Below are 22,817 nucleotides of genomic sequence, written 5' to 3'. Positions count from 1 at the left end.
ATTGTTGTTAGGTTATAGGCAGGATTCAGGTTCGGAACAGTTCCACCCCTGACCTTCCTGCAGCTTGTCTCAGATGTTCTGGGGTCTACCCTGGAATCCCTTTGATTATTATCAGGTGCTTCTGTTCTGCTTACCCCACCCCCTCCCAGATACAGCCTGTTGGCTAGCTGACAGGCTGGCTGACTCTTCAAGCTCTTCTTTTCCAGTCTTTTGGCTTCTAAGTCTCTGTATTTTCAGTAGTTGGTTGACTCCTAAGAGGAGCCAAGACCTAATCTGGGAATGAAGCCAGGACCCAGGGCAGCCAAAGGCAAAAACTGGCTGTGAAAATAAACCTAACACTTCCTCAAGGACTCCAGGGTGTTAGAAATGTTATGGAGGCAAACCATTTGTTTATTTTAGGGTCCACATTATTGAGATATATGAATATGTTAGACAAATGACTGCAACTCCAAAGTTAAAACAACTGTGAACATATGTTATAGAAGCTGCTAAGAAAATCAATTTGGGTAGCAGAATTACATAGGAAGGAGTGGGATGGAACAGAGAGTACTTCTATTTGCAACTTGAGTATTATCAAAGCATATTGAGGGGGAATTTAATTTGTTTCAGTCTTATAAACCTCTTTTGTTGCTTTAATTTTTTAAATACAGAAAGATTATTAACAAAATCATTATTTTACCATACCGAGAAAAATCACTATTAACATTTTGGCTTAGTTTCTTTTATTTTACCTATATGTTTACCATAAATTATACTTGCAAGAATTTTAAAGTAGGCTGTGATAATTATAGAAAATATGGAAAAATAAAAAATAGAAAATTAAAATCTATAATTCTACTACCCATAATACTATTGACATTTTGGTGTATATTGTTCTAAAATGTGAGTGTGTGTGTGTGTTAAAACATATGCAATATGTACTTTTAGAAAATTGAATTATAGTGTACAGGCTGTTTTATAATCTGCCTTTTCTACCTAATGATTTATCTTGAGCATTTTCTGTATTCTTATGACTTTTAATGATTAAATAGTATTCTGTCACACAGATGTGTCATAATTTAACAGTTTTCTTATTTTGGATATTTAAGTGGTTTCCAATTTGTCATTGTAGAATAGGAGGTGGCAGGCATTCAACATTTCTGTATTTGGTATCAGATGGACTTGCTAAAAATGACCCTTCATTCTGTCTGTTGTTTCCGGCTCCTGCTGTTTCTGGAGACTTGCTGTATCGACCATCTCCCCTTTTTTCATTAAGGACATGGATCTTATCCTACGATGGTAGAGCTAAGAGTGTGGTTTCAGCAAGGCAAGACAAACCCGAATTTAAATATTAAACCTGCCATTTCCCAGCTCTCAAAGGCTGAGTTACCTAATATTTAAAATAGGGTTACTGTAAGGGTTACATGAGACAGTGTATCTAAATTTATGTAGCTCTTTAGCTGATAATAGTATTATTATTTATTGGCTCTTCTTTGAGACGTGTTTATTGAGCATTTTAACAGGGCAGACATTGTGATAGGTGCTGAAGATACAAAGATGGGAAAAATAAGCACAGACCTGGCCTTGTGGCTATTCAGTTCAGCATTATAGAAAATCATCAAGCAATCAAGTTTTAAAAAATTCAAAATTGCAGCTATACCACATGCTAGGAAGGAGAGAGACCTAGTGCAATGAGCCCTGTCATAGGGGATTTGATGTAGCCACAGAGGGGACTCTTGTGTGTTCTGAAAAGGGCTGCAGGAAGATTGGTATCCACCAGAAAACACTACTTGATCTAAGATACCTTTTTGTCTTCTCTCCCAAATGAAGAGAAACTGTATGAATGTGACTTTGCAATGGTAGACTGCAGACTGGGACCAGGAGGAAATGTCTTTAACTCCTTCCTGCCCACTGGGCATGGCCTTTGATCATCTTGCTTGTTGACGGCATCTGTGTACTTGTAGCCTTTCACATATGCCTCCAGGATGGACCATTGTAATGTGCTTCTTTGCTGGGTCACTGTTGTTTCCCACCTTCTCTACTCTGCCACCCTGGCAATCTTCATATTGCCAGAGCTTAGTAGGGTACCTGGCGTACAGTTGGTTCTCACAACATGCGTGGCATGTTGACTTAAAAGCCAATATGATATATCAGGGCAGAGCAGACAATACCTGCCCAGGACAGGATATAGAGAAGAAGGAAGGAGTTTCTGGTTCTGTCATATATGGTAACCCTAGGACAATTCCACATGAAAAGGAGTGGAAGGAAAATATCAAGGGGCAGCTGCTAGGAAAGGATTTAGTGAAAAAGAGAGGGAGAGCTTGCCAGACAAGGAGACATGATGTACTACACAGGTAAGAAAGATGAGTGACATGGTCTGCAATAGAAGTATTGAGGTTTGGCTATACAGGAGCAGGGAGAGGCTGGGGAAGGGATGTTAGGTGGATAAACAGGAGATGACACTGGGAAAGCAGTTGGAGCTGGGTTGTGAAATGTCTTCTGTCATTTATATTAGAAACAAATTTAGAAAAACACAGGCTGGAGAAGAGCAGAGTGCTTAAGAAATACAATTTAACACTGCTAATTATCTGACAGCAAAGAAAAATAACACAGCAAAACAAATCCTCCTAGATGTGATCAGCATGCTTAAGGATCTTGAACTTCACAAGCCATTCAGGAACTAAAACTTCCTGGGTCTGATATCCTTGCTTCTGACCTTGCAACCACAGAGCTAATATCATCTTCAATTCCTGAAGTTAAAGGGACCTTTAGAACAGAGAAATAGAGCATCTTATTTTTTTAAATTTTTGGTTAGTTTTCATATTTTTATGTTAAAATATATAAACAATAATATTTTATACTTTACTCCACAAATAAATTTATTATTAACAAATGTCTTCATGCACAAACAGAAAGTTTATTTGTATAAAATTTCAAGTTTATGCAAGAAAGTAAGAAATTTGTTGCCAGAATAAATAGGTGTTTATAATATGGTTGCTTCCATTTGGTTACCTATAGATTACATGTAGGTTTTATGTGAATATATTCTTATGTATAGAACTGTGGTTCCCCCAAACTCACTTCATTACCTCTCCCTAATTCCTAGAAACTCACTTAGGGCCTTATCTCTAATTCTGGTCTCTTCTCTGAGGATTCAGAATCCCAGACCTCAGCCAGAACAGGTTACACCAACCAGCGGACAATCATACAGATTTTGCCACCAGACATTCTGATTTGGTGCCAAGCCAGGGAAAAATAGGTGTATGAATCAAAGTCTGAGAAAACAGATGTCTCACTCAAATTAGGATAATTTGAAGAGGGTTTATTTGCAAGGGACTAATTACAAAAGCTTAAAACAGTAAAGGTTATATCAGAATTTATAAGAGCTGAGTAACACTTTTTATTCCCCGCTTTGCATTTCATTGTCTGTTTGGGAAATAAAATGCAGTGTACCTGTTTGCATATATTACTTATTTATATACAATTAAAATGAATCAAGAAGGGGAAAATAAAAGACTAAAGAAAACTTACCATAGCAGTCAGAGTGTGTTGAAACCAAATCGTGGTTTTTTAATTTAGAATACATTGCCTTACCTGGGAGCACAGGTCTAGAAAAAAGTAGCAAGCACTTTCTCCGTTTACTAGACACCCTCTGTCTGCTGCTGGAACACACTGACGATGTCTTCATTCTCCATTTCTAGCTCTGCAGGGGTGTCTGTTTTATTGATTGGCTGCCCACCAAATCAGGAGCTGACTGCCTTATTGAAAAGCCCTGTTGTTCACAATATGTTTTCATTAGCCTACTAAGTGGTATAAACATTTTAATTTTAAACTGCACTGCAGTGTCTGCCTTGCCACTTCAAATTAACTTGATCCTTGTTCTCAGTCTTGACTCCACACATGGGCTTTTTATTGGCCAAGGTGAATGCTGGAGTTGTTTTAGCTGCCGTTTTACAAAAGAGGTGGCAGGCAGCACCAAACTAGCACACAGATGTCTTTCAGAGACAGCAGGAGAGGGAGATGACAATCTCTTCTGAAAGTTAGCATTTTTACTTTTGTATTTACATGTTTAATATAACTGGAATTGGTTTTTATGTATAGTGTGAGGTAGGGATCCAGATTCACTTTTTTATATGGAATTTTCCCCCAGCACCATTTACTGAATAGTTTACCCTTTTCCCATCTTTGTTAGAGATCACATTTCTTCATAAGTGTTGGTCAGATTCTGAGTTCTAGATTGTGTTCTATTGGTCTGCTTTATTTTTTTAAAAAATCAATGTATAACATTTAAATCAATGAATTACTACCAGCTCTCTAATTTGGCTTAATAAATCTTGCTATTTTGTTGGGTAATGTTCCCTTCTTTAATCATCAGTTTTTGGAATATTTTTCTTTTTTTTTGTTTCTTGCTGTCCTATAAAATTTTTTTAATTAGCTTATTTTCTATGAAAATTTCTTGTTAGGATTTTGATCAGAATTACATAAATTTATAGATCAATTTGGGAACGATAAATATCTGTAAATATTGCCTTCCTATCTATAAACAGAATATGTTACCCATTATTTGTCTTCTTTAATACCTCACTAAAGTTTTATAATTTTCCATAAAATTAACACACATTATGCCATTTATTCATTCATTTATTTATTATTTTCTTGGAAGACTTACTTTTCAAACCAGCAAGTTTGCAAGCATATTTGTCTCGTTCTTGATTGTAAATAATTTTTATTATCATTAGTTATAATGTTTAGTGTAGGTTTTCGTAGGTATGTTTTTATCAGGTTTGAGTAAGTTCTCTTCTAGACTTTATTTTTATGGAGTAGATGTTAGATTTTATTGAATGCTTTAGCTTATCTGTTGACATGGTTATATCATTTTCTTCAAACTTCATTGAAAAATTATACCTATTGATTTTATATATTAAACCATTCTAACATCTCTAAGATTTAAATAGCAGTTTATTTCACTCCAGAGTTGTGTTTTTTCCACTACACTTTTACATCTCTCAATAAAATGAACTCTTGTTCCTTTTAAATGAGTCCTGAGAGCTCCAACCATAGGTTTGCCTGAAAAATATGCATTTTTACTTATTTAAAATATAATTTGGATGGATTTTCTTATTTCTTACTCATTTCACATCCTCTTTCTCAACACATTTTTATTAAGCATAAATCTTTCAGCAACAAATAGCCTTTAAAGGAGTCAGTTAAAAAAAAAAAGTTATCTGGGAACCAATATGTGGAAATATAACCGGCTGAATGCAGTTTAAAAAAGTTTAGAGTACACGTGATAAATGTGTACATCCCATGATATGCTCTAGGAATAGAAGGTTTCAGATTTTGGTTTGGGAAAAATTATTTTCTTAATAAAATCTTATGGTCTTATTTAGTGGAAACAAGCACTAGAAGTTTGTTAGTGGTCTTAGGTGGATCTGCACTACTTGCCAGAGATAGTAAATAAGATTGTCACTGAAGCTGATTAATTTTCAGGAAAAAATTTGCACCTCCACATTGCAGGGATGGTGTTGCTATGGTGATGTTAATGACATCAAGCTTTGCATAGAGGATGCTGCTTCTTACCTGTAGACTATGGCATGATCAAAATAGGAAGAATTTCTAGACCATTTGAGGAAGATTTTTATGTATATTTAACCCAGGGTAAGGGCATAAAGCTGTTCATTAAAATATTGACTCTGTGACTGTCTTAGTACCTCTTTCTAGTTGGATGTACATTGTAATAATCTGATAAGTGAGAACATGAGAATTGAGAACCATATACTTGCATTTGCATAAATTGAAGCTTTAAGTAAAGTGCTTTTCTTTTCTCTGAAAAATGTGGAATCTCTTATTCCCGTTGAGCAGGAGAATCGGAAGCATTGAATAGTGGAAAGAATGTTGACTTTAGAGTGGAAAATAGAAATTAAAGTCCAATCCTGCTTTTTACTATGTGACTGAATTTAATCCCTCTGAATGTTGGTTTATCTTTCATAAGATGTGAATAATTTCTGTTGTTGAGAAGATAAAAAAAGACTTTCCAGGTATCATCATAGGTTAATTTTTTGACAACACAGCACCCTGATTTACCTTTGAGGAATCTATTCTCCACTTTCCTTAATCCAGGCTAACAATTTTATCAAACCTTGACTGAGATTGTGACTCAGAACTTGTGACCCGCTGGTCATAGAAAATGATCCTGGATGGATTCATGACACAGAGCAGGCTGTTGAGAACCCTTCTTGAAACTTCTGTTGAATATATTGAAAGAACTATACTCTCTTTCAGGTGTAGGTGCTTAGCTGATAAGATATAAACCTGAATTGACCATACTTTGATTACCAGTTGAGGATATTCAGCGTGAAAATGAAGTTGATACATATGAAACTGCTGGTTGACATTTCAGGGGGCTCTGAGGAGCTCTGGTTCTTTATGTCTCAGTGCAGAAAGAATTCAGCAAGAGGCAAAGTGATATATAAGAAGTAATTTATTACAATAGGATGCTCGTGAGGCTTACAAGAGGGTGGGCGAAAGGGTGCCATGTCCTGAGAAATTAGTAGGCTACAGTTTTATAATCAAAAGAAAAGTGGGGAGGGGGAAAAGACCACCTTCTTCCTCATTCTTGAGTAGACACCATGCTTCCATCCTTAGTTCCTCCTCTATGTCAGATGGGGGAGTTTTCTTGTCCCTACATGGTCAAGCTGGGAGTGTCATAGCACTATGGAAAAATTATTTCAGGTCTCAGTACAATGAGGATCTTTCACTTTGAAATGTCACCTTTCCATGAATTATTTTTTATGTGTGCAGAGAACATGTCCTAGGGGTCACTAACTTACTGAGCTCACTTGGCAGGATGTGGATCTCATGCCACCAATGTTTTATTGTTTTGGGGCATGTCTCATGCTTCTGTTACATGGATTGTTGCTAGGCAAGCCTGCTTCCTTGAGTGATCATTAACTTACAGGGGTCTCCCATACTTTTTTTCTTTACTTACAATCTCCTAGTGGGGTTAACTATTTAATTACCTACTTTGACCCTTTACTCTGTCCCTATCACATAGAGAAACTGATCTGAGAAAGAGACATGGCACGCTTTGACAGCTTGAACTCAGAAACATCTGCTCCTTAACTTTTCAAAAATTAAGTGAGCTGATTTATTGCTTAAAACAATTTCAGTTGTGTTTCTATCATTTGAAACTGAAAATAATTCTGAATACCAGAATCATCAGTATACTCATATATACACAGGTTATTTTAAATTAAAACTTGCTAAATAACTAGAATTTTGCTCATAACTAGAATGGTCAAAAATCAGCCATCTCTGACTTTGATGTCACATGCCCTTTAGATGTTTCTCAGTTGAATTTTCTGTTGCCATTTTAATATTTCTATTTCTCAACAATGTATTGAGGTCAGTTATTTGGTAAATGTAATTAACCTTTTAAGGTGGATTCTCTGGGTTTTTTTGGGTTTATTTGCTTGCATTTAATTAATTTTTTACAATAAGTAACAAAACTGTGAGACTAGTCATATTGTTCACAGAGGGATCAATGGATGAGAATTGGACCACGATTAGAAGTTTGAAGGCTATTTGTTATATGTATGTGGAGAAAGAAGAGTCCTTGAAAGAGAATGAAAATGAAGGCAAAATGTGTTGCTTCACAGAGTCAAGGGAGTAAGTGAAACATTTCATGAATGTGTTAATGTTCTGCATATTTAAATGCAACACAGGGACTTCCCTGGTTGCACAGTAGTTAAGAATCTGCCTGCCAGTGCAGGGGACATGGGTTGGATCCCTGGTCCGGGAAGATCCCACATGCCCTGGAGCAACTAAGCCTGTGTGCCACAACTACTGAGCCTGAGCTCTAGAGCCTGTGTGCCACAACTACTGAAGCCCATGAGCCTAGAGCCCATGCTCCTCAATGAGAGAAGGCACTGCAATGAGAAGCCCGTGCATCGCAATGAAGAGTAACCCCCACTCTCCGCAACTAGAGAAAGCCTGTGCACAGCAACGAAGACCCAACACAGTCAAAAATAAATAAATAAATAAAATAAAATTTATAAAATAAATAAATAAATGCAACACAGAGACCCAGTAAATAGGGCCTGTTAACTTTCCCTTGAGATCAGCATTTAAGAGGCTTATAGTAATTAGTGAGAGCAATTCCATGATATTTGTTGAGAGGCTCTATTTCAGTGAAATGATAAATGGGCGGTTATTAAAAAAATGAGAGTTGAAAAGTGGAGATAACTCAGTGAAGAATCGTGGCTAAAAAGAGAAGAAATATGATGAAAATAGGAGACCATAGGATCAGGGAGAGTTTAAAATCTTTTCAGAATGGAAGGCCCTATGTATATTGATAGTTGAAGAAGAATAATAAGCCAGTTTAAAGGAGAAGTAATATATAAAAGGCAAGATTTGATAAAGTTAGGCCCCAGCTGAGAGAAAGATAAGTAAATGCCATTGCTATGTAAATGTGGCAGCCTTGAACTGGAAAGATGCCACCTCTGAAATCAGAAGAAAGAAGACCAAAATTGTGTCTTAGTGTGCACAAGTATGTTGACTGGGAATCAGAAAGCTGGGGGTGATTACCACTGATAATATAAATGTCCTGAGTGAAGTAGTAGGCAAGGTTGTATATGAGACAAAGACATTTGGCCATGATAAAAGAGAAACAGAGCTGGACGTTTGTTAAATGTGGCAAGACAGATTTTATTCAGGCTACTGCATTATTGGAGAGACTTCAGTGTAAACTGAGCTCTTCTTTGCTGAAACAAAAGGTGAAAGGCTTTTAAAATGCTACAGTGTGCTAAAGGAATGTTGCAGGGGGAGGGGGTTGATCTATGTGATTAAGCTAGCTCTATTTGCTAACTGGCACCTAAGGAAGTCAGGCTCCTACCCTGCACTGAGATTGGAAGCCAGGGGCCCTATCTTTCTTGATGATCACATTTCAAAGGGTTGGCTTCCAGGTCCTTGAGAAAGACATTCCTGGGTTGTAGAAGATCAGTCTCAAAGATATAGAGAAAAGATTTACAACTGTGAATTTTCTAAAGTAAATTCTCTAAGAAAAAGGCGATAAGAAGCTCATAGTGAGGTTTTGATTGAAACAATTAGCAAATTCTTTTGGTAGCAGTGAGCTTTCTCAAGCAGGCATTTTAAAGGAGCTGGACTCATTAGCTGAGGGACATGGCCTTGAGTTGATAGAAGCCTTTCTAGAATTTAGCCAGGAAGAGAGTGCTTGTCACCACTCTCTTGGTGTTTGACTTTCTCAGGTCATATTGACTTACATGATTCAGGTGTATGGAGGTGATGAATCAGCAAGACTGATATATAGACAGGTTTAAGCAATCTCAGAGAAAGCTCTCTAAACTGATCATATAAAAACTGATGACAGAATGCTTAGAGCAATATGGAACAGACAAATAGGTAAAAAGTACTCAACTACACAACTAGAATCACAGAAGAAGGGATTATGGAGCAGAGCGAGAAGTCACACTTTACCTACAGCCTTCAACAAAGTCTTGTAATACAGAGTTGGTTTTTAATATCAGAGCATGTTATTTCATCATGCATTTAGTGTTTTAATCATTCATGGGATTTATAAAATGCCTACGGTATGCCAAACACTGTTCTGAGGATGAAAAGATCAATATAAGTAGTTGTAACTATATTAATTGTGTATTTGTATATGTTTATGCTTACTATAACTGTCAGTAAACTGTATGTGATTCAGTCCATGAGGTGGTGAAGTTCTATTAATAAATACTTTTATTTCCCATAATGTCCTGAATTCATAGAGATCTTTTAGATCCTGTTAATGAGACATATTTGAACTGTAGCAGATCCAACTGACATTTATTTGCAGTCAGCACCATCATTCCTTTACTGGCCAGAATCCTTATACTGAAATGATTTCATCTGATCTTTGCTTTTTGATGACGTTTAGAAGCCATAACTAATGAATGCATGAGATCAGTTGTTTTAGTCTGTTTGGGCTGCTATAACAAAATACCATTGACTCTGTGGCTTATAAACAATAGAAATTTATTTCTCACAGTTCTGGAGGCTGGGGAGTCCAATACCAAAGTGTTGGCTTACTCAGTTTCTGATGATGGCTGGCTTTCTGGTTCATACACAGCCATCTTTTCATCGTGTCCTCACCTGACAGAAGAACAAGGAATCTCTCTGGGTTCCCTTTTATAAGGGCACTAATCCCATTCATGATGGCTCTTCCCTCAAGACCTAATCACATCTCAAAGGCCCCACCTCCTAACACCACCACCTTGGGGGTTAGGATTTCAACATATGAAATTTTGAGGGTACAAACATTCAGTCCATAGCATTTAGTGATGCTCTTCATTTGTTTAAATAGAATTAAAATTTTATGGTATTCTCTTTGTTGGTTTGTTTGCATGTATCTTATTTAATAATTTTTATAATAACGAATCCATGAAATTAGTGGTGTTACAAACTTAGTTTGAATTTCAGTAATCTATGAACTTGATCAAGTTACTTAATTTACACATTTATGAAAAGAGAGTTTTAGTATTTACTTTGCAGAGTGGCATGAAGATTAAATGAAATTTTGTTTTAGTCTGCCCTCATAGCCAAAGCCAGGAATATTCATGCATTAATATAGAGATAGTTATTTTCTTTAAGACATTTTTAGTTTTTTTTTTTTTTTTTTTGGCGGTACGTGGGCCTCTCACTGTTGTGGCGTCTCCTGTTGCGGAGCACAGGCTCCGGACGCTCAGGCTCAGCGGCCATGGCTCACGGGCCCAGCCGCTCCATGGCATGTGGGATCTTCCTGGACTGGGGCATGAACCCGCGTCCCCTGCATTGGCAGATGGACTCTCAACCACTGCGCCACCAGGGAAGCCCCATAAGTGGTTTTTTGTTTTTGTTTTAAATAAATTTATGCACCACCAGGGAAGCCCCATAAGTGGTTTTTTGTTTTTGTTTTAAATAAATTTATTTATTCTATTTTTGGCTGCGTTGGGTCTTCGTTGCTGTGCATGGGCTTTCTCTCCTTGCGGCGAGCGGGGGCTACTCTTGGTTGCGGTACGCGAGCTTCTCATTGCGGTGGCCTCTCTTGTTACAGAGCACGGGCTCTAGGCATGCAGGCATCAGTAGTTGTGGCACGCAGGCTCAGTAGTTGTGGCTCTTGGGCTCTAGAGCACAGGCTCCGTTGTTGGGGAGCACGGGCCTTGGTGCTCTGCGGCATGTGGGATCTTCCCGGACCAGGTATCAAACCCGTGTCCCCTGCAATGGCAGGCGGATTCTTAACCACTGCACCACCAGGGAAGTCCCCTAGGTAGTTTTAAAGAATGACAAATTAAAAAAAAATTGTGTCAATTGTACAAATGTTTCATACTCTTACATTCTAATTCAATTTATTTTCAGAAATAAGATTTCCAGGAAGGTAGGTCATTTAATAATCCTAAGCTTTTTGAGGAAGAGCCTTTAGTTATATCTTGGTAATGTATAAAATCTAGACTGTGAGGAACAGTCAGATACATCCCGGAATGTCTCAGTACAAGAGCAAGGCTCATTGACTATGAGAACATGAGCTGTCCTCAGAGGAGTCAAGTCTCATGGGGTAGGGTCCAACTATAAAGCTGAGGGTTTAGAATAGTAGTACTAGAAAGACCTAGGTAGAGCCATTTCCTAGACTCTAGGGACTTGAGTGCAGTGTTGGGCCATGATGTCAAGAACAAAGAAAATGCACATGAAAGATATACATGGACCCAAAGTCAAAAAACAACAATTAGCTGTAGAGACTTCATGCTAAAAATTTTTAATTTCTTAATTTTCCATTGACCAAATTCAAGATTGATCCTAGATTTTGGATGGAGCTGGACTTGCAGGTTTTTAACTGTCACCAGTTATCAATTTGTGTCAAGAACTGTGGAAGATGTCAAAGGCCCCTGGAAAGATTATGGAGCATGAACTAGGCAAGGCATTTCATTGGCTAATTTCTTACATCCTTCCTAAGTAGGAAGGATGTGGCCTTTAGACATGGAGAAATTCACTTCAAAACAGTGACTATCCAGTGATACAAAGGCAGAAGATGAAATGGTAAGGTTAAACATGGACAGTTGTAGAGTAGATGTATGTTTTCTTTGCCTACTCAGTACCTCTCTCTTTTAAAAAAAATTTTTTTATTGAAGTATGGTTAATTTACAATGTTGTGCCAATCTGTGATATACAGCAAAGTGACTCAGTTATACCCATATATACATTATTTTTCTATGTTCTTTTCCATTATGGTTTATCACAGGATATTCAATATAGTTCCCTGTGCTATACATTCAGGCCTTGTTGTTTATCCATTCTAAATGTAATAGTTTGCATCTACCAACCCCAAACTCCCAGTCCATCCCTCTCCCTCCCCTCCCTGCCCCTTGGTAACCACAAGTCTGTTCTCTATGTCTTGATTCTGTTTCTGTTTTGTAGATAGGTTCATTTGTACCATATTTTAGATTCCACATATAAGTGATATCATATGATATTTGTCTTTCTCTTTCTGACTTACTTCACTTAGTATGATAATCTCTAGTTGCATCCATGTTGCTGCAAATGGCATTCTTTCATTCTTTGTTATGGCTGAGCAGTATTCCATTGTATATATGTACCACATCTTTATCCATTCATCTGTTGATGGACATTTAGGTTGTCTCCATGTTTTGGCTATTGTGAACAGTGCTGCTATGAACATAGGGGTGTATGTATCTTTTTGAATTATTGTCTTGTTCAAGTATATTCCTAGGAGTTGGATTGGTGGATCATATGGTAATTCCATTTTTAGTTTTCTGAGGAACCTCCAAACTGTTTTCCATAGTGGCTGTACCAACTTACATTCCCACCAACAGTGTAGGAGGGATCCCTTTTCTCCACACTCTCTCCAGCATTTATTTGTAGACTTTTTAATAATGGCCATTCTGACTGGTGTAAGGTGGTACCTCATAGTGGTTTTGATTTGCATTTCTCTAATAATTAATGATGTTGAGCATCTTTTCATGTGCATACTGGCCATCTGTATGTCTTCCTTGGAGAAATGTCTATTAAGGTCTTCTGCCATTTTTTGATTGGGTTATTTTGTTGTTGTTGAGTTGTATGAGCTGTTTGCATATTTTGGAGATTAAGCCCTTGTCTGTTGCATCATTTGCAAATATTTTCTCCCATTCCATAGGTTGTCTTTTGGTTTTTTTTTGTTTGTTTGTTTGTTTTTTATGGTTTCCTTTGCTGTGCAAAACTTATAAGTTGATTAGGTCCAATTTGTTTATTTTTAAAATTTCTATTGTCTTGGGAGACTGGCCTAAGAAAACATTGTCATTACTTCTCTTAAACACGTAATCCATGTGGTTTGAGTGAATCTGAACCCTCAAAGAGAGAGGTAAACATGTAACCAAAATTGGACCAATCAAAACACTCTCTAACCTTAAAATGATTGGTTGAGGATGGGCACATGACATTTCATCTAAATTCTCATATTAATGGTCATGAAGTTGTTCATAACTTATTACACTTTTAGTATCTGTAGGGTCTCTAGTGATATCCTCTCATTCTATCACTGACATGGGGTAATTTAAGTTCTCGCTCTCATTCCTTTTTCTTTTTTTCTTTTTGGCCGCATGCATGTGGGATCTTAGATCCCCAACCAGGGATCAAACCCATGCCCCCTGCAGTGGAAGTGCAGAGTCTTAACCACTGGACTGCCAGGGAAGTCCCTTATTCCTTTTTCTTGATCAGTCTATCTAGAGGTTTATATTCATCTTTTGGATTGATTTTCTCTGTTATTTTTCTGAGATTTTGTTGTTTTCCTGTAAAGAGTGCTGGAATTGGTTCTGGCAGATAATAAGTTTAACTCATATATCAGTTTGATCATTTTGAAGCTCGTTTTAAAGTCCCTTTAGTGTGAGTACAGATAGAATAGCCTTTACTTTAGCCCCAATTCTAATGTCTGGCCTCTGTGTAGTTTCTAATGAATACACTTTGTGTTCACTGAGACCATTTACTCTTACTAGTGCCAACCTGAATAATTCCAGGCCCTATGTGAGCTCTGGGAATTTGTCATCTTACAGCTTTCTGAAATTGTTCTTTCTCTAGAAGTTTTTCCTAGTTTGGCCCCATGGATTTCCCCACCCATTTGCATGGATTGCTATTCAGCCACAGACTTAAAGTGACCCCAAAATAAATTTATAGAACACTTTCTGTGCATAGCTTTTTCCTCTCAGGTATTCTGCCTTGGGAATTTTAGACACTTGACCTTCCTGAAATCTGAGCTCTTTCTCTAGACTTTTCAGGTCATTCCTTTCTATTCTGCTGTCTGGAAGTTACATCAAGGCAGAAAGTATGGGAAATTATAAGGTTTACCTCATTTGTCTTACTTCTCTCTGGCATCACAGTCGTATACTACCTGCAGTCCAATATCTGAAAATAGTTTTTTTTTCATATATTTTTCTAGTTTTCTGGTTGTTTATGACAACCAGAAAGGTTAATTCTGAATCATGATACTCCTTCATGCTTGAAAGTGGTAATCAACTTGACTGCTTTTTTTTTTTTTTTTTTTTTTTTGGTTGCTTGTAGTGCAATAGATAAAAGAGTTCTTATATATCTGAGTAAATTGCTGAAGAACTCATCGGAACTTTAAAGGACAATCTTAATAACTAATTTTCCCTGCAACCCACTGTTTGCACATACAAAGGAAAATTAAGAATATCTGATTCATGGGCTTCCCTGGTGGCGCAGTGGTTGAGAGTCCGCCTGCCGGTTCGTGCCCCGGTCTGGGAAGATCCCACATGCCGCGGAGCGGCTGGGCCCGTGAGCCATGGCCGCTGAGCCTGTGGGTCCGGAGCCTGTGCTCTGCAATGGGAGAGGCCACAACAGTGAGAGGCCCGCGTACCGCAAAAAAAAAAAAAAGAATATCTGATTCAGATGAACACAGATATAAGCACATCCAGGGCTCATGAACCTTGATTTTTGCCTATATGCTGTGCCTCTAACTGGCTTATGTCTCTAACTCTCTGAGATATGTGTAATTTTTGGTAGGAATTACTTGTCTGAAGTCATCTACAGAGAATTTATTCGCTATCAAGGTCATTTAGCAGGGGATATTTGAATCATAGTGACTCAAGATTTTATTATTCCAAGTAATTTTGAATTCTAGATGGGGACCTTTAAACTAAGAAACACTTTTGAATTCTAAATGAATTACTTTGATGTTGCTTTTATAGTCACTGTAATAGGCAGTATTGTTAAGAGGAATTTGAACTAATTTGCATTAAAAAATGAGTTATTTCTATTTTACTCCCTTGAGGGGCCAAGAAGAAATAGCATAGGGGAAATAGCATAGAAGAGGAAATATGGAAGCTAGAATGGAGGAAAACTAGTAAGGTAGGAGGTGAGAGCCACAATTATACTTTTTTTAAAGTTGGGAATTCGTAATAAGGGGGAGAAGGAAGGTGGAGACAAGAAGACTAAGGAAGGAGAAGGTGTTTGAGAAAAGAGACCGCCTAATAATAAATGTTGTTTGTGTTTCTGTGATGTAAATATTTCTAATACCTCACATCTTTAGTAGAATTTGCTAGATGCACAAAAAACTGAGTGAATGAATTCTGTAGAATTTTGTCGAAATTAAAGACCATTTGTTTTGTAGAAATTTTGTAGAAATTAAGGAAGACTATTGGTTTCTACATTTGGATTGGCACCAGGCAGAACAAAAATAATATGCATGAAATGGAAATGCTTCTCTAAACTGAGTTAGTATTGGGAAAAGAAGCTTGGAGTCAGATTTGTGACCATAAACTCCTGGGAATTTTCATAAATCTGAGAGAAGACATTAATTTTTTTAAGTTTCATGGAAGGGAGATCTAGCAAAATATTATTGTAGGTCTTTTGAGCAGAAGGACCTGTGACCTCTGTGTTAAACTTAGGCTCTGTGCTGCCTAACACCAGTAAGACTCCAAGAGTCACTGAGCATCTGTTATTAATCTATTGCTGCTGGCAATGGCAGTCTGCTGGGGGAAAATTATGCAGAGAAAAGATTATATTTCTTACTCGTATTTTGGCAGGGGATTAGGGGGAAAATTATGTGAAAAATGAAAGGATTTAACATAAATGTCATATGATAAACTAGCTTTTTTTGGGTGACACTTGCATTATCAGACTGAAAGTATGGTGGTGAGCTGGTGTGAAGGTTTTCTTCAATACTGCTTAAAATAATAAATGCAAAGTTATTTTTAAAGAAACTTAGTCACCCAGAATTTATTTCATTCCCAAAGGCAGTTCATAAATTAAGGTTTATACTTAACATGATGTTTTCTTAATTTGGAACATGTTAGTATAAGAAAATGACACATTATTTTAGGGCTTCTAATTTAGCTCTTGCAGAAATGGTATTTTTATGCTCATATGAGCGTTATGTCATTTTAATTTTTTTATTTTTGATATGTACATCTAATATTGGTGGTTAGATGGAAATAAGAGTGGGCAATATATTATCTAGTATTCTATCAATTGGAACTCTGTTTTATAGCATATTTACACACAGTGAGAACTGAAGATAACAATGTAAAACACTGTAAGACTTTGGTGTGCATTTTGAATTATTTTCTTAGGAGTATTATAAGTTAAATTATGCTTGATTTTATTTTAGCATTGTGACATGACATGAAAATTTATAATTTTCAATGATAAAAATAAGTCACAGTTGTGTATCTTACATTATCTTATTTTTTTCCTCATAATGAGATTTAGAAACAGGCTCAGAAAAATAATGCTTATCTGTGGCCTAATGGCTAACATACTGCCTCTTAAATTTACAATTTGTATACTTACAAATGTAAGTATACATAGAGTTCATATTAATGATTTATTTTATCTTCAAAAGAATTGATACGGTGGTTGGAATAAGTACCCAGCAGGATTCAGTCACATTTGCATGATTTAAACTATAATTTTATGCCATAGATACATTTTATTTGAGATTCAAATATTAAGAAATTCTTATGCAGTTAGAAATATATGTGGGGACTTCCCTGGTGGTACAGTGGCTAAGAATCTGCCTGCCAATGCAGGGGACATGGATACCAGCCCTGGCCAGGGAAGATCCCACATGCCATGGAGCAGCTAAGCCCATGCACCACAACTACTGAGCCTGCGCTCTAGAGCCCACGAGCCACCACTACTGAAGCCCGTGCGCCTAGAGCCCATGCTCTGCGACAAGAGAAGCCATGACAATGAGAAGCCCACACACTGCAATGAAGAGTAACCCCTGCTCACCACAACTAGTGAAAGCCCGTGCACAGCAACGAAGACCCAATACAGCCAAAAATAAAAACAAATAAATAAGTTTATATATAAAAAAAGAAATATATGTGGGTAATGATGTTTAATAGTTTGTCTGCTAAATTTAAGTACTGAAAATTATTAACTTTAATTTTTGTCCTCACCTAAGTGCTGTAAATGAACATGTACTACTTACAGAACAATAAAGCCAGTTACCATGCATTCATCAAAGCAGTTAATGAACACAGTAAGACAAAAGGGAATGAAAAAGAACCCTATGTAGTATTTATAATATTCTTATGTTTTAAAAACATCTGAATATTTGAAAATTAATAAAGCTGTGTGACATGTAGGAAATAATTTGTACAGTTATTGATTGCACTTACCAGATGAATTGATTCTTTTCAAACTTCCTTTTTAGTCTAAACATATCACCCTGACTGCCTCACAAAATCAAACTGCAAACACAAATTGATGTTCTGAGCCAGGTGTTTCCTGATTTTTAAATTTCACAGACTGGTGAAATTAAAAGGAAAACAAACGAAGAGGTTGGCCCAGGTTTGTTAGTACTTCCTGTTGCCAGTGAGAGCATTAGACAGAACAAAACAAAATTTGCAATTATCATTATTTTATAAAAAGATACATAAACACCCCACCCCCCCAAAAAAAAGGAAGGTTATAATGTCATAACTTGAGAAAAACAGTTTATAAAACAAATTATCTTCCTCACTCTCATTGATTTTTAATTTTTCATGCTATGAACTTCCAATCTCATGTTCAGAAAACTTCTAAATGGGCATCCAGGGAATACAGTTCTTGGCTGTTACCCAGACCCTGTTTTTATCTCCCTGGCCAAGTCTTGGCATCATATTTCATTTCTGATAGCTGTTTGTGATGTCTTTCTATTGCAAAATGCTTCTGATTCCACTCCTGGATTTGGTGACCTAGGTTTTTGGGTTATACACATGCCCTTGGCTTTGTCATTATCTGGTATTTAGGGCAAGAAATCACTGTGCTACCCTCTTGCCCCTCGAAATCCCCACCCTAGCTGTGATAATCTCAACTTTAATTAAAAATTCAGACACGTTTTTCCCCACCTGAACCAAATTTCAGTTCTGCTAGTTATATCAGCACTGTGCATATTTTCTGCCTGAATATTAATGCTTTCTTGTTGCCCATGACATTAAAAAATATATATATTTTGTTCAATTGTATGAAATACTTCACTAGTTGTCTTAAGTTTTGAAAATGTGTGGGACTTTTTTCATTACTTAAAAAATAATTTACTGAGGTGAGCCTCACATGATAATGATTCACAAAGTTTCAAAATTAAAGGAGAAAATTTTGAGGATCCTCTAGCACGTAGCTTAGAGCTAAAGGGAGCCTTAGATGCCATTGTTCCACTATTCTACTCACACTGCATAGCGATAACATCTGAATTAAATGGCCAGCCAACCTCTATTTGGATACTTCTAATGATGAGGAGGTCATCGCCACGTAAGATTGGGCATCATCATTGGAAATTTCTCTAGAATGACCTGAAGCATCATTGGAAATTTCTCTAGAATGACCTGAAGTCTGTAAGTCTATATCTTTTTCTAATAATAGCCCTTTGATGATTTTAAGGTATCTGTTAAATCCTCCAGGAGTCTTTGCTTCTCTAGATTAAATATTCCTAGTCCCTTCAACCATTTATTTTTCATATGACATATTTTTCAGATCTTTAATCTTTCAGACTTAATTTTCCTATATATGTCGACTGTTTTGACAACATTCCAATTCTCCTTGACTCCGAAAGCTGGACAAAGTATTTCTGAAAAAACAGTCTTACAAAACATAGAATGGTAGACTATTTCTTTTGTATCATCTGGACAAAGTACTCCTAATAATAGGATATAAGACTGGATTAGATTCTTTAAGGTGTTCACATGAGTTTTTCTTTTTACCAAATAAGATTCCTAGATTTAATCTTTGATGCTGAAATAGGTTCTTTCTAACCAGTTCTTATACATTTGAATTTCTGAACCAAAATTTGGGTCTTTAGATTTATCTTTGTTAAAATTGACGTTGACAATATATTTAGCATTCACTGTAAGATGGAGATGCTTCACATTATAGAATGAGAATATTTTGAATTTTATAATTTATAATATTATATATTTCTCTCCATTTCCTATTATTTACACATTCAGCTTAGTTTTTCAAATCTGTGTCAATGATAAACATTAACATGAATCTGTTCAAGGACTCTATATTTTAGACCTCCCATCAAGTTTACACTGTCATTAATTCATATAATTTGGGTAGTTGTCTAAAAGTCATGAATCCAATTAAGTATATTTTATTATTCAGACCATGCTTTTATACAAGGGTATAATTGGAAACTTTATTGCTTGTAGTCTAAAAGATAATGGTGTCCGAATCAGCCATCTCAAATGTAAAATGACCCAATTCAATAATTTTTGCATATGTTATTTTTGTTTTCTATAAGTTCATTGGACTTTTTTTCTGTTATAATTAAAATATAATGTCTATCAAAAATATGTTTTTATTCTGGGTTCTCTAGAAAGCAGAGCCTGAGGCAACAAAATGTTGCTGCCTAATGAGGTGGAAACATGTGTGGTAAGATAGAGGAAAAAAGAGAAGAGAGACAAAGAAAGACATGAAACACAGTGAGCTGGAAACAGACCCAGAAGGTTGCTCAATGGGCATGTTTACTTGGCATTCAGCACTTCCTAGAGGATTGTAAAAGGGAATCACACCTCAGAGTAATCTGTGGAAGAGAGTTAAAAGGGAGAGCCTAGCTCTGTGCTCTCCTGCTTTGCATTTGTTAAGGTTCACCCACACTAACTCCCCATATTCCCTCCAGTTCAGCTATCTTGTCCTTCACCTGACATATCTGCACTAGCAGGTACATGATTAGGTGGCATCAAATCTCAAACTTGGAATTAAACCGGGTATATTAGTCAGCTCAGGGTGCCATAACAAAATACCATAGACTGGCTTAAAGAACAGAAATTTATTTCCACAGTTCTGGAGGTTGGGAAGTCCAAAGTCAGGGTCCCAGCATGGTTGTGTTCTGGTGAGAGCTCTCTTTTTGGATTGCAGACAGCTGCCTTCTTGCTGTGTCTTCATCTGGCCAAGAGAGAGAGAGAGAGAGAGAGAGAGAGAGAGAGAGAGAGAGAGAGCGAGAGCGAGCGAGCTCTCTGGTGTCTCTTCTGTTAAGGGCAATAATCCCATCATGAGGGCCACCTTCATGACCTCATCTGTACCTAATTACCTCTCAAAGGCCCCATCTCTGGTTATCATCACTTTGGGGCTTAAGGTTTCAGCATATTAATTTTAGGGAACACAATTCAGTTTAAGCATCTACACCTGCCCACCACCCAAGTTCATGTTCTTCTCTCATGCAAAAACACATTCATTCCATCCCAGTGTCCCCAAAACTTTTAACTTGTTCTAGCATCAACTCTAAATTTAGTCTAAAGTCCAGTCTCATCTAAATATCATCTAAATCAGATACAGGTGAGAATCAATATACAGTATATCCTGAGACAAAATTCTTCTCCAACTATGAACTTGTGAAACCAGGCAAGTTATGTGCCTCCAAAATAAAATGGTGGATGGGAATAGGACAAATATTCTCATCCAAAAAGGGAGAAATTGGAAGAGAGAATGGGGTGACAGCTTCCAACCAAGTCCCAAACCTAGCAAGGCAAATTCCATTAGATTATTTTTAAATTAATTAATTAATTTTTATTTTTGGCTACGTTGGGTCTTTGTTGTTGTGCACGGGCTTTCTCTAGTTGTGGCGAGCAGGGGCTACTCTTCATTGAAGTGCGCGGGCTTCTCATTGCCATGGCCTCTCCTGTTGGGGAACACGGGCTCTAGGCGCACGGGTTTCAGTAGTTGTGGCGAGCAGGGGCTACTCTTCATTGAAGTGCGCGGGCTTCTCATTGCCATGGCCTCTCCTGTTGGGGAACACGGGCTCTAGGCGCACGGGTTTCAGTAGTTGTGGCTCACGGGCTCTAGAGCTTGTAGCACATGGGCTTAGTTGCTCTGCGGCACATGGGATCTTCCTGTACCAGGGCTCAAACTCGTGTCCCCTGCATTGGCAGTTGGATTCTTAACCACTGCACCATCCGGAAAGCCATGCTTTAGATTTTAAGTCTCAAGAATAATTCTCTGTGGTTTCATGCTCTGCCCTCCAAGTCCACTGGAGTGGCAGCATCACCCCCATGGCTCTTGGGGCAGCCCTGACCCTTTGGCTCAAAATTGGGCTGGAAACAATAGAAATAACACACATTGCTAATTGTGTAAATCAGTGCAATCTTTCAAAAGAGCAGCTTTGCAATGCAAATCAAAAGCTATACAACTTTACATATCCTTTGGTGCAGTAATTCAAATGCTGGCTATTTATAATAATGATACTTCTATAGTTGGACAAAATATTTCAACACAAGAATGTCTATCACAGTTATAATGAAAAAGAGGAAACCCCAAATGCCAGCAACCAGAGATTGATGTAGTCATTTAATAGACTAGAATGCAACCAAAAGGAGTGACAGTATCATACTCAGACCATTTAATACCATGAAAATGATTCAAGGTAAAATAAATGAATAAAGCAGGTTACCAAACAATATTCCAATTATAGTAGATGCTGTGGGTACCACAGCTGTATACCGTCACCCTCACTATTTTGGTGTATGCTTGCTGTCCCTCCAGTTGCTAGCATCTACTTTTCTTTGCTTGAGTTTTTTTCATCCATGTGATTATCAGGCCAGAAGTGCTGAAAAATTATGCCCCTGGATGAGCACTGACCTAGTAATTGACAGAATTCATGTGTAAGTAGCCCAGGTCAACACCACTTTGCTGAGATAACTTTGAAGCCCATGTCCTATACTGACTGTGGGAGCCAGAGTTCCTCCTTGGGATCAGCTCCTGTTGCCCACAGTGGTCACTTCCTGGGTAACATCTGCTTCATTGGCTGCTTCCCCTTTCCTGTCTCACTTTTCTACTCTCCTACCTAGGTTTCCTGACATCATCACTAAAATGAACTACTACCACTCGAATACTTGTCTGAAGGTCTTCTGCTAGTGAAATCCAACCTAAAACACAAATTCAAACAGAATTTCAATAGAAAATAATATGTCTATATAACACTGACTGAAAATACATAGATTGAATTAGACTGAATTAGCAATATTGGTTATTACTGGGGATGGTGAGATTATAGGTGGGTATTTTTACTTATCTGTATTATCTTTAATGAAGTTTTAAAATAATTTTTAAGAATAAAGTTATTTTAAAGAGGAAAAATTAACAAATACTTTATCGCCTGTTCTCTCTTTCACAATCCCATTCTCATTTCAGTCCCTTCAAAGGAAAGCTTCTTAATATGAGTTTCACTGATTCACAGTGCAAAGACTTATTGTATAATTATATAATGGTTTTCAGTCAAAGGAATATTAAAGGTAATACAGGCAGTTCCTGCAGCAAGTGAATTTCAATTTTAAACTTTCAATATTCTCTCTGCCTTGACTACATTTTAA

The 22,817-nt window shown here is 37.1% G+C and overlaps 1 pseudogene; it reads right to left on the bottom strand.

The window, feature by feature from the left end:
* Window positions 1-3,620: 3,620 nt before the first annotated feature.
* The window catches only part of LOC132488176 (small ubiquitin-related modifier 2-like), a 39,021-nt pseudogene continuing 19,824 nt past the window's right edge, over window positions 3,621-22,817 (bottom strand).

The sequence above is a fragment of the Mesoplodon densirostris genome, chromosome 4 (assembly GCF_025265405.1).
Source record: "Mesoplodon densirostris isolate mMesDen1 chromosome 4, mMesDen1 primary haplotype, whole genome shotgun sequence".
NCBI classification, from domain to species: domain Eukaryota; kingdom Metazoa; phylum Chordata; class Mammalia; order Artiodactyla; family Ziphiidae; genus Mesoplodon; species Mesoplodon densirostris.
The sequence above is the reverse complement of the archived record's forward strand: the minus strand, read 5'-3'. Positions and strand labels throughout refer to the sequence as shown.